The 9,509-nt window shown below is 43.7% G+C and overlaps 1 protein-coding gene across 2 annotated transcripts in view; it reads left to right on the top strand.

The window, feature by feature from the left end:
- The first annotated feature begins 86 nt into the window (after positions 1–86).
- LOC105998298 (up-regulator of cell proliferation) overlaps positions 87–9,509 on the top strand; it is a 27,113-nt gene continuing 17,690 nt past the window's right edge. Inside the window, exons 1-2 of one of the 2 annotated variants that reach the window (XM_013032982.1) lie at positions 87–278; positions 1,074–1,117. The gene's annotated coding sequence lies outside the window, so the exon portion shown is untranslated. The remainder of the gene's footprint in view (positions 279–1,073; positions 1,118–9,509) is intronic. The other variant, XM_013032981.1, reaches the window with a different exon arrangement.

The following is a 9,509-nucleotide window of genomic DNA, read 5'->3' as shown; positions in this document are numbered from 1 at the left end:
GCGTTGCACGCCGGGAGCTGCGGTGTGCGCGTGCGCGCCGCGAGGCACTCTGGGAAGGTCCCTGCGCGCGGCGGGTCCCTGCGCAGTTAAGGGCCGGTTCTCCTCGGTATCTGACTTCCCGCGCCTGGCTCTGTGGCCCTGGCCTCTGCTTGGCGAGGGCCAGGGTACAAGTGACATTACCGGATACCCGCGAGGTGCCATACGATTGGTTCCCTCTTCCCACCTTGGCTGCTCCCCAGGCTGTCACAAAACTCCTGAATGTAGTGGGTTTCAGCCCAGTAAGTATCCATAGACTTCTGAACGTTTTCTGTTTCCGCATGGATGAACGTAATAAGCATGCCTAAAAGTACGCACCGGGGCCGAACAGCTGCGCTTTTGGTAATACTTCATGTGGTTTTGATGCAGTGCCAAGATTGAGAACCACAGCCTAAAATCTGCGTGTCCCAGAGTTATTCTCTCTCCTCTTTTGCCCCAAACCTTAACGATATCTTTAATTGAGGTTTTTCAGCCAGGGGTTATGAATTAGTTAGTATGTTAAGAAATAAGATTTAATCGGTTGCAGCCAATATGTTACAAAAATGATACAATAAAGCATACAATATTAGTGCTATCTCTCAGTAAAGGTAAGCATTGTGGAAGTTCTGTTTATGTTCGTGGATGATAGTAGTGATGTGTTTTGTTTCTGCAGACGGACACTTAGGAGCATGAAAATGGATATTAATGCAGTTACTCTAGGATCAAAGGTGTAGTCGGGGATTGCTGGCCAGAGCATGTGGTTGTCTACAGGTGTGATAGGATATGCAATAAATTGAAGACATTTCTGTGGTTCCCCAGCCAGTCCCCTGACACCCAGTCTCCCATCCCCCTAATCTGTGCTTCACAATGCTTAACAAACAGTGCTGTAAAATGTAGATCTTATCAAGTTGTATTCTTTTCCAAAACTTCAAAGAAGCTGTAGGACCTATAGGAGAAATATTGTCTAACCTCCAGCCCTGTTGACAAGGATTTGTATTATTGCACCATCCACATTCTTTCTACTCTTGTATACCTTCTCTCCTTTTTTTCTCTTAAAGAACCTTCCACAGCCAGCTCAAGCATCAACCTCTGAATGGCCCAGGTAAAGCACCTTCCATTGGTATGATATCTTCACAGTACATATTTCCAGTTTAGAGGTCATGGCTCTCACCTGTAATCTGAGCTACTTAGAAAACTAAGTCAGGAGAGTAGTACACTGGATGACAGCCAAGGCAACATAGCAAGACTTCATTCTAATGAATGAATGAAAGAGTGAACCAACGAACCAACGAACTAGCTATATTAGTCTGTGGGACATTTATTCCTATGCCGTTTATGTGACTCCAATCTCTTTAGTTTTTACATGTTTTTCTGTTTGTATAATAATATTAGCCTCAGATGATAGTTAATACATACAACTTCTATTTTGAAGGATGAGTTTACTAATGATACTAATTTCTGAGATGTTTTTTGCAGAGAATCTGCATCATTTGAATAATCCAGCAAAAAAAACCAAAACAAAACTATATAATGGGATACAAAAAATTCCATTTCTGTTGGTGTTAGGATCCATCATGACCATCCCAGGGGACCATGTGGAGGCAGGCAGGCACAGGAAAAAGGTTATTATAAGGTTTATTAGAGGGGCCATATTTCCCCTGAAGAGGGAGCACAAGGTCTCTGCCCCTATCCAGGTGGGTAGCTCTGGGGGTAGAAGCAAAGTAAGTGCACTGTAGGTCTGGGGGGAAGAGAGGGAGTGGCCAGCTATATGGTGGGAACTCTAGGGCAGAGTAGAGCTCAGGTCTGGGTGGAGTTGAGGACCAGCAGTGGGGATAATGCTTAATTGTTGGTTTAGTCCATTGTGAAAGAATCCATCCCAGGGGACCATGCAGAGATAGGCACAGAAGGAGGATGACAAAGAGGTTTGTTAGTGGGGCCATCTTCCCCACAGGAGAGGGAGAAGTGTGGCCTCTGCTCCTATCCAGGTGCTAGTTCTGGGGCTCGAGGTAGAGGAGGTATACTTTAAGTGCCCAGGTTGGACTGGGGAGAGTAGGAGTGGCCAGCTATCCTGGCAGGAACTCTAGGGCAGGGAAGAGCTTAGGTCTGGGTGGACCTGGGGGCTACCAGCTACCCCAGGAAAGGTTGTGGGAGTGGCTGAGGACCTGTGGTAGGGAGAATGGCAACACATAATTTTTTATTTTGTTTTGTTGTTGTTTTTCTTTTGCTGGTACCAGGGCTTGAACTCAGCCTGGGCGCTTTCCCTTAGCTTTTTCACTCAGTGCTAGTGCTCTACCACTCGAGCTCAGCTTCACTTCTGCTTTTGTGGTAAGTTGTAAATAAGGGTCTCACAGACTTTCCTGCCTGGTCTCAGATCTCAGCCTCTGAGTAGCTAGGATTACAGATGTGAGCTACTGACACCCCTAGTACACACACACACACACACACACACACACACACACACACAGTTGTAAATAAGGGTCTCACAGACCTTCCTGCCTGGCCTCAGATCTCAGCCTGGTCTCACAGACCTTCCTGCCTGGCCTCAGATCTCAGCCTCTGAGTAGCTAGGATTACAGATGTGAGCTACTGACACCCCTAGTACACACACACACACACACACACACATACACACACACACACACACACACACACGGGGGGGGGAGGCGGGGGAGGAGAACACACATGCCAGAGAGTTTTTTTTGCCAGTCCTGGAGCTTAAACTCAGGGCCTGGGCACTGTCCTTGAGCCTCTGTGCTCAAGGCTAGAGCTCTATCACTTGAGCTACAGCACCAGTTTTGGCTTTTTCTGTTTATGTGGTACTGAGGAATCAACCCAGAGAGGGCTTCATGCATGCTAGGCAAGCACTCTACTACTAAGCCACATTTTTAGCCCCTCTAGTCCATATATATTTTTTTAAACTTTCATTATGCTTTTATATAACGCTCAATATTTTTAAACTTTGAAATAATTTTAGATATGCAAAAATATTGCATATATAATACAATAAGGGGTCTGGGACAGAGGGCTGGGAAGGTGGCTCAGAGGTAGAGCGCTTGCCTTGCATGCCTGAGGCCCTGGGTTCGATTCCTCAGCACCACATAAGCAAAAAGAAAAAAGCCGGAAGTGGCGCTGTGGCGTAAATGGTAGAGCGCTAGCCTTGAGCTGAAGAGCTGAAGGACAGTGCCCAGGCCCAGAGTTCAGGCCCCACGACCAGACCCCAAAAAACAAAAACAAAAACAAAAAAAAAAGGGGTCTGGGACATAGCTCAAATGTGAGGCCCTGAATTCTCAGTCCCTTCCCAAAATATGATATGAAAATAACAAATTTTGCTTTATAAAGCTTAAAACTTTGGTGCTTTAAATAGTACCACAGTGCAAGATGTCAGCCTGTACAGTGGGAGAAAATATTAGTAAATCATATGTCTGATGGTAGTCAGTGATCCAGAATGTCTAAAGGACTCTTACAACTTGAGTTGAGGTGGTAAAGTGCTTGCCTAGCATATGCAATACCTCAATCTAAATCCCCAGCACTGATTAAAAAGAAAAATTAGATTAGGGCCTATCCTAATAAACATTTAATTTGATCAGCTTTAAGGACTTGTTTTCTTTTTTTTTTTTTAAGGACTTGTTTTCCAAGTTGGTTGTTACAGGTACTAGGAGTTAGTACTTTTTTTTTTTTTTATCATTTTGAGGGACAAAATCAACATCTAACAATGAATGAACATAGAGAACCATACATTAAGTCTGATGTATTTTTGTTCACAACAATTCTGACACCAAATAGGAATTTTTCTTTCCCTCTTACCAACCAATTCTTTAATTTTATTATATTACTTGATAGTACTATAATTTAGTGCAACTTATTTCTAGAACTAACTATACTAATAGCACAGACTGTCCTTCAGGTGCTAGAAACAAATCTCAGGTTACCCCTTGTACTTCAGAACTGATTCATAGGTATGGTTGAATAAATCATTGGCCTTTGATGAGTGAAATTAGTTGCCAGCCCTCTTTTTGTACTTTGGAGGAAATGGGTGGGTCTAAATGTTTCAAACTTCATTTCACTGGGTAGACCCTCTAGCACCCAGCATCTGCATACTATCTGGAAATTGTCTTGGGGCTCCACCAAAAGTCACCTTATTAGGTTTGGTGGAAAGGGCTGGTTAATGAATGGCAAAACCACTATTGTCATACTAGATGTTCTCAGGGTTTAAAATCTCTGTGCTGAGGGCTAGGGACAAAGGCCAAATATATATATATATATATATATATATATATATACATATATATATATGTTTCTTATTAAGTGAAGGAACTCAATCACCAGAGGCCAAATACTCTATTACAGTATATGACATCCAAAATAGGCAGAAATAGAGACAGAAAGTAAGACAAAGTAAATTAATGATTGTCTGGGGCCTAGGAAGCAAAATAATGGAGACTTATTGCTGATGGGTAAATTATGGGTATAAAACTTGGTAATTTAATAATATACAGAGTTCTTATAACACAGTTCCCCTTTTGTTAGCATTATATAGCAATGATTTGATCCAGAAAATTAATACAATATACTACTTTATAGACTTTATTCAACATTTACAATATCCCCCCCCCCCATAAAAAAACAAATATAAAAATAACTGGTTGGCCAAGCCTGGTGCTTCTCATTTGTAATGCTAGCAGGTAGGATTGTTGAGTTCAAGGCCAGCTTGGGAATATATAGTGAGATAAGCACACACAGAGACAAAAATATCTTAAGATGCAAAAAAGAAAGAAACCCAGTGCCAGTGTCTTGAGCCTGTAATCCTACCTACTCAGGAGGCTGAGGTCTGAGAATCACAATTTGGAGCTAGCCTGGGCAGAGAAATATGAGAAGTCTCTCATATTGAACAGCAAGGGCTGGGAATGTGGCTTAATGGTAGAGTGCTTGCCTATCATGCATGAAGCCCTCAGTACCACATAAACAGAAAAAGCAGAAGTGGTTCTGTGGCTCAAGTGGTGGAGTGCTAGCCTTGAGCAAAAGAAGTTCAGGGACAGTGCCCAGGACTTGAGTTCAAGCCCAAGGACTGACAAAAAAAATGAAATTGAACAGCAAAAAGCTGGAAGTGAGGCATGGCTCAAGAGGTAGAGCTCTAGCTGTGAGTGAAAAAGCTGGGCAAAAGTGCAAGGCTCTGGGTTCAAACCCCATGCTGGCAAAAAAAAGGGGAGAGGGGGAGTAAAATTAGAAATTAATAACTGAATAGAGAAAAAACTAGGAAACAAACCTTTGCTAACTTAAGACTGATGAAAAGATGGACAATACAAATTACCAATTAGAAGAATGAAATGGATTGGACATGTAGGGCTCATGCCTGTAATCCTAGCTACTTAGCAGGCTGAGATCTGAGGATTGTTATTTGAAGCCAACCAATTAACCAAAAAGGTGGAAGTGGAGGTATGGCTCAAGTGGTAGAGTGTCAACCTTAAATGGAAAAGCTGAGTGAGAGTACAAAGCCCCGAGTGCAAGCTCCAGTACTGACACAAAAAATGAAAATATGTAGGAAAAACAACTCTCCACACATAAATGTGCTAAGTAGCAGGCTCACACCTGTTATCCTAGCTACTCAGGAGGCTGGGATCTGAGGATCACAGTTCAAAGCCAGCTGGGGCAGGAAAGTTTGTGAGACTCTTATCTCCAATTAACCACCAGAAAACCGGAAGTGGTGCTGGTGTCTAAAGCGGTAGAGTGCTAGCCTTGAGCTGAAGAGCTGAGGGACAGCACCCAGGCCCAAAGGTCAAGCCCCATGACTGACAAAAAAAAAAGTGTTACGTTAAATAGATTAGGCCCTGTGACTCTGTGTGTGTGTGGGGGGTACTATTTTAAGACATGATCTCATAATAGCCCAGTCTGGCCTCAAATTTGTGATCCTCTTGCCTTCTGGTAGGGGTTTATGAACATGTACCACTGTGTCTGTCTCCTAAAATATTAAGTTGAAATTTTAATTTAGTACTTCATACAGTGCTGGGAAGGTGACTCAGTGGTAGACTGCTTGCCTTACATGCATGAGGCCCTGGGTTCGATTCCTCAGCACCACATAAGCAGAAAAAGTCATACAAAGGAACTAGATGATTTTAGTAAAGAGTTTTACCTAACTCTTCCCCTCCCCTCCAATACCAGGGATTGGACAAAGGGTTTTACATATGCTAGGCAAATGACTTTCCTCTGAGCTACAAATCTAGCCCTTTGCCTAAAATTAAAGAATCAGTTTTCGGTTGGGAATGTGGCTTAGTGGTAGAGTGCTTGTCTTGCATGCATGAAGCCCTGGGTTTGATTCCTCAATACCACATAAACAGAAAAAGCCAGAAATGGCACTGTGGCTCAAGTGGTAGAGTGCTAAGCTCAGGTACAGTGCCCAAGCCCCTAGTTCAAGCCCCATGACAAGCAAAACAAACAAAAAAACAAAACCAAAATCAATTTTAAGCCATGCACCCAGTGGCTCATGCATGTATCCTAGCTATTCAGGAGGCTGAGATCTGAGGATAGTAGTTTGAAGTCAGCCTTTGTAGGAAATTCCAAGAGACTCATCTCCAATTAACTACTAAAAAGCTAGAAGTAGAGCTGTGGCTCAAGTGGTAAAGTGCTAGCCTTGAGGGAAAAAGCTCAGACTCAGCATCCAGACCCTGAGTTCAGGATTGCCAAACACACACAAAAAAATTCTATACAATATCTCCCAGGACTAGGAGAAATTTCCTAACTCATTTCATGAGACTCTATTGAGGGACAAGGATGAGAGGATGAATATGGTGATGTAGTTTATTTGCATGTATGAAAATACAGCAATGGAATTGTTGAAATTGTTATATGAGGTTCATTGAAAGCTGCTGATCAATATGGCTGGGGGGCAGGGACAGAGAAACAAGCTCTGATGAGTGTACTGGTAGAGGAAGTTGGAAGGTGAAGGTAGATGATTTGCATGTATGGAAATTGCAGAAGTATGAAACCAGTTGCAATTGTTTTAGGAAGGATAGAGGTGAAATCGAATAGAATATATTGTATACATGAGTGGAAATCTCACAGTGAAATCCCTCTATGAATAACTGATTGGTATGCTGCTAAAAAAAAAAAGAGGGGGTTGGGAAGGTGACTCAGTGGTAGAGCACTTGCCTTGCATGTATGAGGCCCAGGGTTTGATTCCTCAGCACCACATAAGCAAAAAGAAAAAAGCCGGAAGTGGCGCTGTGGCTCAAGTGGTAGAGTGTTAGCCTTGAGCTGAAGAGCTGAGGGACACTGCCCAGGCCCAGAGTTCAGGCCCCACTACTGGAACCAAAAAAAAAAAAAAAAAGAGGAAGGGAGATTGATTGAGGTACATTGTATACACTTTATGGAAATGTTACAATGAACCCCTTGTGCAACAATGTATGCTAATGAAAATAAATTCAAATCCTAGAAACTTTAAAGAAATATGTGTAAGTATAGGGTATTTTGGTTAACAGGATATTTGTCCACTTAAAAAAATATTATAGTGGGCTGGGAAGGTGGCTCAGTGGTAGAGCGCTTGCCTTGCATGCCTGAGGCCCTGGGTTCGATTCCTCAGCACCACATAAGCAAAAAGAAAAAAGCCAGAAGTGGTGTTGTGGCTCAAGTGGTAGTGCACTAGCCTTGGCTGAAGAGCTGAGGGACAGTGCCCAGGCCCAGAGTTCAGACCCCATGACCAGACCAGACAGTGAAATACTGTCTGCAAAGTCTGTGCCTAAGAATATAATAAAACATACCATGGCCAAGCTGGGTCCCCGTGGCTCAAGCCTGTAATCCTGGCTACGTGGGGCTGAGGAGGATTGTGGTTTAAAGCTAGCTGTGCAGGAAAGGCCGTGAGACTCTTATCTCCAATAAACCACCAGAAAACTTGAAGTGGCGCTGTGGCTCAAATGGTAGAGTGCTTGCCTTGAGCTGAAGAGCTGAGGGACAGTGCCCAGGCTCAGAGTTCAAGCCCCAGGACTGACCAATAAACAAAAAACATACCATGGCCTACCATGCAGTGGAATGATAAAATTCACTATGAAGGACATATATAATTTTAGTCAAAATATTTATAACTTGTAAGGTTTTAATTATTTGTAGATTTTTTTTTTTTTTGCTGTGGAGATTGAACCAGGGCTTTGTACATACTAGGCCACACAGTACTACCTGAGGCTGGTGGCTCAGTCCTAGCTACTCAGGAGTCTGAGATCTGAGGGTCTTGGTTTGAGGCCAGCCTAGGCAGACAAATCTGAGATACTTCTCTCCAATTAACTTGCAAAATGTGTGACATAGAGGTGTATGTAGTTCGAGTGGTAGATTGTCAGCCTTAAGCAAAAAAAGGTAAGGAATAGCATTTGGTCCTGAGTTCAAGCCCAGCACCAGTACACTCGCATGCACAAGCAGTGCCCTCAGTGTGATTCTCCAGCCATCCCCCTCCCCCTTCCTTCTCCCCTCATTGCCAGGATTGGGAAACTGAGGCAAGATCTTGAGTTTGATTTACAAAAGTGAGACCCCCCCCCTGTACAGGGCAGTCACTATTGCCTTGAATCAGCCATTTGATTGCCAGTCCCTGAACACTTCCTGGCCCGGATTTGGATTTGTACTTCGTCAGAGCCTTACAAATTCCCATCATTTTATCAACTTAAAAAGATCAAGTCAAAAATTATCTTGAAGTGGCTGTAAAAGAAGCTTCAATTCACCAAGTCAGTTGATGAGTACCGTTTGTGGAGCATTGTCTTCTGCAGTCATACAGTAACTGAGAACTTCCCTTGTATTGGAGAGGACCAGGAAACTCAGCTCGGGATGGATGGATTCTCAGGATGGAAAGAGGCAGTGCATCAGACGTGTTGATCTCTTTACAAATACTAGCTCATTGTAATCCGCACAGGGAAGGAACTTGTTAGCCCCATTTCTTTGAAAGAGGAACTGTGGCCCTGAAGAGCTTCTGTTTTACCTGAGCTCCTAGATCTGGTTAATTGGTGGAACCTAGATTCTGACTCTGATAGTTCTGGCTCCAGAAGGAACACTTTCAATCACTGCTTTGTGGTCTTGCTCTAGTAAAAATAACATTTTTAAAAAAAGTTTTGCAAGGATTTTAATATAACAGCGCTAAAGTAAGAAGGAATAGAAAGACTAGCCATTCCCTGCAGGAAATACGTGTTAAAGACTCCAAATTGATTCATAATACTCCAGATGACAACGCAAAAATGCTGTCCACAGTGGGCACGGTACAGAGCTATTGATGAAGCATTTTCTACCAAAGAGATGCGTTGTTTCTGGCAAGTCTTACAGTAGGACGTTAGGCTCACACAGTCTCCGGGGGCGGCCGGGCTTGGTCACTGACGCGGCGCTGAGCGGGCGGCCTAAGGCGGTCTCCTCGCGGTCACCCGGGCAGAGAGAGTGTCTCCCGGAGGGAACGGGCCCAGGCCTTTCCCGGCCTCACCGCCAAGCCGGCTGCGCCCTCCCGCCTCCGCCTCGCAGGATCGTACTGCCGGCCC

Source organism: Dipodomys ordii, unplaced genomic scaffold, assembly GCF_000151885.1.
Source record: "Dipodomys ordii isolate 6190 unplaced genomic scaffold, Dord_2.0 Scaffold160, whole genome shotgun sequence".
In the NCBI taxonomy this organism is placed as follows: domain Eukaryota; kingdom Metazoa; phylum Chordata; class Mammalia; order Rodentia; family Heteromyidae; genus Dipodomys; species Dipodomys ordii.
The sequence above is the reverse complement of the archived record's forward strand: the minus strand, read 5'-3'. Positions and strand labels throughout refer to the sequence as shown.